We start from the raw sequence: 6350 nt of genomic DNA on the forward strand, positions 1-6350 counted from the left end.
GAGAGAGAGAGAGAGAGAGAGAGAGAGAGAGAGAGAGAGAGAGAGAGTGTGTGTGTGTGTAGATTTTTTGCAGTTTCAGGCCCGCACTGTATTACTTGACAAAAAATATACTCAGAGCCTTACTTATTGAAGTTAGATTTTAGTATGCTTCTCTGGGTCTTTATTTCCCATTCACACCCACCCAAACCCTGACTTCGCACTAAGGCTGCCCAGGCATTTGGATGTGTGTCTTGCCTCAAGAGACACAGAGGGAGAAAGGCTACAAAATTCCATTGTGTTGATCTTTGCTTTCAGATCCTTTGGCATGGCCAAGACTTCATTGATGAAACATAGTTGTCCTTAAGCAGGTGATATGGAAACTATAAAGAGAAAGGCAGTTTAACACTTGAATGGAGAGTAGTAATAAAATTGTTCTGTTTGTGTTCTTTAAAAGAAAGTATATTTGTTGATAATTTCTAGGTTCATAATACAAAAGATAATGTAAAAAAATGGATGTCCCTCTCCTGCCCAGGCTGGAAGTATAGGGGCTGTGCATTGATTCAATTCCACTATTGATCATCATGGGAGTCTTGACTTACTCCAAACTGGGCTGTTTCACCTTTTCTTGGGCAACCTGGTGACCACCTCCTACCAGGGGTTCATTATATTGATGCCAGACTTCATGCAGACAGCTGATTGGTTTAGTCAACTGCACCTCAGAATCCCCAAGCTCAAGAGATCTACCTGTCACCCTTCTCCTCCCAGGTGGGCTTACAGGCATAGGCCACCATGTCCTACAAAAGTGAGTTTAAAAGACTAAAAAGGAATAAGGCCATTTAGTCTTCAAACAGATTAACAAAAGATCCTTGTGAACCTAATGTGGTGACTAAATAATAATCAACTTACTAATTTGATTTCATTTGCTATTATTCTTTTCTTTGAGTAATTTTGTTCTAAATAACTCAAGAATAAATTTAGATGTTCATAGCTTCAGAGTTGAAAAAGGACCTTAAAGGTCGTGTAGTCCAAAGTCTACATTTTACAGAAGAAGCCACAGAAGTCCAGTGATGTGAAGTAAGTTGTCCCAGGTCACAAAGTAGTTGGCATTTTTAGAATTCAAATTCACGTTTTCTGACTCTAAACCCATCGCTTTTTCCACTGTACCACATGGCCTCCCTGAATTTAAAAGAAAAATAAACAATTAAAAAGCAATGGAATTAACTATAGAAGTGAGAGATGTCTTCTGGCCTCCAGGTATGGCAATACCCTCACATACCTCAGTGTGCTTGTAGCCCAATGCACACTTACAGGATTCCTAATTTTCTGTGCAATTCATGGAATTTCATTTACCTAGGGCTTCTCACATAGGAGGCATAGTAGTTAGTTACTGGGGTTACAGGATTTGAAAGCTTTAGCCAAGCTCCACAGGCCTCAAAGAACAGCCCGCCCCAGTCTTCCATAGTGCCTGAAATTCCCTATGTTAGAATCATTTCTTTGCGTTGTCTGCATCTCACGGTTAAAGAGAATGGCTAATATTTACATACTTTTTTTTTTTTTACTATTTACAGCACATTTTCTACACAGCAGCCCTATAAGGTATTGTTATTATTTTCTGTCTTTCTTTCTCTTTCCTTTCTTCTCTTTCCACATAAGGTATCACACCCTTACCTGCCAGTGCCCAAGGGGAATGTAAATTTTAATCTGCAAAACTTTTTTTCTTGTCTTAAAGATCAGCCTTAACCACAAAACACTCTGGTCCCAGGTCAAACCCTACTTGGTCACAGTTTGGGCCCTGATTGGTTTAGAATGAATATGAATAACAATTTTTTCTGTTTTGGTCAGAAACCCTGAGGGTCTTCCCCTCTCAGATCGATTTTTTTTTTTCTTAAAGAGGGCATTCTTTGCCTCATTTTAAAATTAAGCCTTTATCACTGAATGGGCAATGCCTCAGTGAAACTGAGACCTGTTACAGACCTTAGCTTGAAAAGAACAAGGTCCACCACCACATCCTGAGCCATCTCTAATTGTTCTGATCCATTTCTGGCCACTGGACTAAGATGGCTCCAGAGGAGAAAGTGAGGCTCATGGCTTTGCATAACCCTCCCTCACTTAAATCCAATTCACTTGCATGTCATGGCAGCAGCAACAGCAATGATCCATCACCTAGGAAGAGCAAGGTAATTGAGGCACTAATAGACACTGATAAAATTCTGATGATAAAAGATTCAGGAAAGCTTCAGAACCAGGGGTTCTTCTGGGCCATACTGGGCTCCTCCTTATGACTTTACATGGAGGTAGAGGATACCATTGGAGGAGAAGAGGAAAAGTAGTCATAGAAAGGGGTGTGGCAGATGAATTTTATCAATTTCACAATTTTTCAAAGGGTCTTCTAAGGCAGGTACTTTGTAGACAAGACATCAACATTAAAAAATTAGCTTTTAAGAATATTTGAAGGCAAAATTCTAATAAACCTCTCTCTTAAGCCCCTCTACCTCCCTTTTATTCTACAGCCAGTTAGTAAGTTATTAACCAGCCCAGAAAACAAGCTCAGGTCCTCAGAGAGTCACACAACGATGGAACACAGACTAATTAGAATGTAACTGGAAGATAATTTTATTATGATTTGCCTTGGTAGTAGCCTTCAGGATAATGTCATCCCATTTCTTATCCCTTCTCTAGCAAGTGCCAGAGGAATGAGTTTATTTTGATTCATTTCATTGGCTCTGCCATTTCTGTGAGCCATCAACACAGCAACTTGATATACACCAACCTTTGAAGCATGTGTTACTGAAAATTGGAAGCTTCAGTTAAAGATAAGTTTTTCCCCCAGCTATTAATGTTCTATACAGTACAAGCAATGGAGATATTTTGTTCCAATAAAAGGGAAATTACAATATAAAGACTTTATTAGCTTCCCTTTGATGTTTTAATGGTATATTAAATAAATCTCAAGAACTATCAATCTTTTTAATATTTTTTTCTACTGCTTTGCTTGTGCCTGTCCATGGCTCCTGATAGTATGAAATAACCAAAAGTAAAAGCAAAGAAATTTTCATAAAAATCTGTATACTTGGCATCAGCCCAATGTAGCTCAGTGTTTTCCCCAGTAGCTACTCAGATTAACCCTTTATGTCATATGAATGGATATACATACTTTCTTTTGGGGTACCCTTTATTACCCCATTTGCCCAGGTATATTGCATTATAGTCTGACATTTTATACCAATTTTGTATTTATTTTTAAAGTACATGTTGTCTCTTCTGATAGAATGTAAGCTTTTTGAGGATAGGAAATATTTTTTGTCTTTATGTTTCCAGCACCTATCACAAAATAGGCACTTAATCAATGCCTACTGATAGATTGGTTGATCAACATGGAAAAACAGAAAGTTGGAAATTTAAGAGACCCCAGAAATCATTGAGCCTCTGTCCTTCCTTATCCACCTCCAACCCTAACAGATAAGAAAAATTAAACCTGAAGAAATTTGAATGAGTTGTCTAAAGTCTTGCAACTGTACTTGATATTGGTAATTAGCAATATAGTTATAGATTTATGAAGTCAGATTACATAATGCCAGGAAAAGAATGTCAGACTATAATCCAACATACCTGGGCAAAGGGGGTAATAAAGTGTGCTAGATTATCAGGAAAAAGCTTCAGAGCATGGGAATATATTTACCATTTAAAGGGATAATTTGAGTGGCTATTAGGGGAAAGGAAAAAAAATTGAACAAAGGCCCCTAAAATGAAAAAATACAGACATTAGATATATGAAATGTTGTTCATTTGTGTCTGGGTTTTTGTGTCTCCATTTGAGGTTTTCTTGGCAAAGATGCTAGAGTGGTTTGCCATTTCCTTCTCTGGTTTATTTTACACATGAAGAACTGAGGCAAACAGAGTTAAGTGACTTGCTCAGGGTCACATACCTTGGTAAGTGTCTGAAGGCAGCTTTGAACTCATAAACATGAGTCTTCCTAATTTTAAGGCCAGTGCTCTATCCACTGTGCCACCTAGCTGCCTTATACATAAATAGGAAGGGGCTATTTTGTTTTTAGCATTCTTTTTTTTTTTTTGGCTTTTTGGAGGGCAATTGCAGTTAAGTGACTTGCCCAAGGTCACATGGCTAGTTTTGTGTTAAGTGTCTGAGGGCAGATTTGAACTCAGGTGTCCCTGACTGCAGGGCCGGTGCTCTATTCACTGAACCACCTAGCCGCCCAAGGGGCTATTTTGTAACATTCATTTTTGTCTTGCTGTAATGCCTGGCACATACTTATTGAGTGATAAGTTGTTTTATGTTAGATTTGTATCCCTCTCCCATCCCTTATGCACAATTAGCAAATAAAGGAAAATGAGACCTGAACAGGTTAAATGACTTGCTTAAGGTCTCACAGCTATGTTCGGCTTTGATTGATAATTCTTTGGTCACTATAATTGTATATTTATGAAATCAGATCACATGATACCCTGGAAAAATTGAAACAAAACTATTTATTTCTATTTATATATATGGAATGAACAAATTTTTCATTCTAGGAACCTTTTTACAATGAATTATTTCCTTCCTTTACCTGATTATTTGGGCCATCTTGCTTTATGTTTTACATTTTCTGTAATGTGGGATTTATAATAGTCCAAATGACTTACTTGCTCAAAGTTGTTATTAAAACAATATTGTTGTTACTATATATAATATTCTCTTGGCTCTGCTCATTTTGCTTTTCATTATTTTGTGCAAGTTTATCCACATTTTTCTAAGATCCTCAAGCTCATCATTTCTTATAGCACAATACTATTCCATCACTATCACATACCACAACTTGATCAGCCCTTTACCCTAATTGACAGGCATCCCTGTAATTTCCAATTTTTTGCCACCACAAAGAGGGATGCTATAAATATTTTAGAACACAAAGATTCTTTTCCTTTTTCCCTATTCTTCTTGGGAAACAGACCTAGTGGTGGTATTGGTGGATTAAAGGGTATTAGCAATTAAATAACTCTTTGGGCACAATTCTAGATTGCTTTGCATAGCCCTTCCTCACTTGAATACAATTCACTTGTGAGCCATGGCATCACCTTCCTGATATCGAGGTCCCCTTTGAGAACAAAAGACAAAAACAACAACAGATAGCTCTTTAAAATGGTTGGATCTTTTGGGGCTTGTGACCATTTGATACTACTTTTGGGGGTTACTTTGTTTTTACCTATTTTCCTCTGAATATGAACACTGATCTTTTAGACCATATTAGCTGTATATGGTGAGATTCTTTCTCCTTTTCTTGTTCATTTTTATAATTTTGTATTATTTTAATCCTGAATTGTGGGTAATGGTACCCCAGGCCTCAGAGGGTCTTGCTTATTGTTATTTTTTGAATTCTGTTTGGGGGTCCAAACTCAAGCACTCCTCTCCTCCCCAAAGCTACAGTTAGGGCCTCTAGCCACACTGTCCCAAAAAATGATTTTGCTTATTCTTCAAGTTAAGAGATAGCAGCCCAACCCGACAAACCCAGGCAAAGGCACTAAGAGCAAAGAGGATGGTTAGGGAGGAAGGGTTTGAGAAGAGTAGAATATTCTCAAACTTTTTGGTCTTAGATTCCCTTTACTCTTTAAAATTATTGAGAACTTTTTCTTTAATGTGGTTTATATCTATTGTCATTTGTCACTTTTGAAATTAAAATCAATATATTAAAAATATTTATGAATTTATTAAAGTAATAATAATAAAACCCATGACTTATTAACATAAATAATATATTTTCATGAAAAATAACTGTTTCCCCCCAAATAGTAATTTTTTAAACATATTTTTGCACATCTGACTTAATAGAAGATGTGGATTCTTATATATGTTTCTGCATTCAATCCATTATGATATGTTTCTTTTGGTTGAAGTAAATACAGAAAATTTGGCCTCACCCAGGTATGTAGTTGGAAAACAGGGGAGAACTTTAATAGGCAAATAATTTTTTAGTATTAATATGAAAATAATTTTGACCTTGCTGATGCCCTGAATGGATTTTGGTGATGCCCCAGGGAATCCCAGATCACAATTTGATAACCACAGCATCAGATCATGGGTATAACATTGGTAGGTGTCAATGTGGAATGTAGAGTTGGCAAGCAACTATTCTAGCTTTTACAATTATTTTCTTCTTGCTGAGTCTGAAGAAGGAGCTGAATCTTTCCCAGGCCTTTCCTATCTTCTTTCTTCTAAGGGGGACAGTTTAGAGTGTGATATTTTCTTTGGTCACCACACTTTTCTTCCTATTCCTCCTCATCCTAGAGATTTAATGAGCCATACCTCTTTATAGCGAAGAACTTACTTTTTAACCTAAGAACAATTTATTGGCCCTTATGTCTAAGTGGTCTCT

Source organism: Petaurus breviceps, unplaced genomic scaffold (genome assembly GCF_028583685.1).
Source record: "Petaurus breviceps papuanus isolate PSGF00001 unplaced genomic scaffold, PetGlider_PUasm1.0 90734, whole genome shotgun sequence".
In the NCBI taxonomy this organism is placed as follows: domain Eukaryota; kingdom Metazoa; phylum Chordata; class Mammalia; order Diprotodontia; family Petauridae; genus Petaurus; species Petaurus breviceps.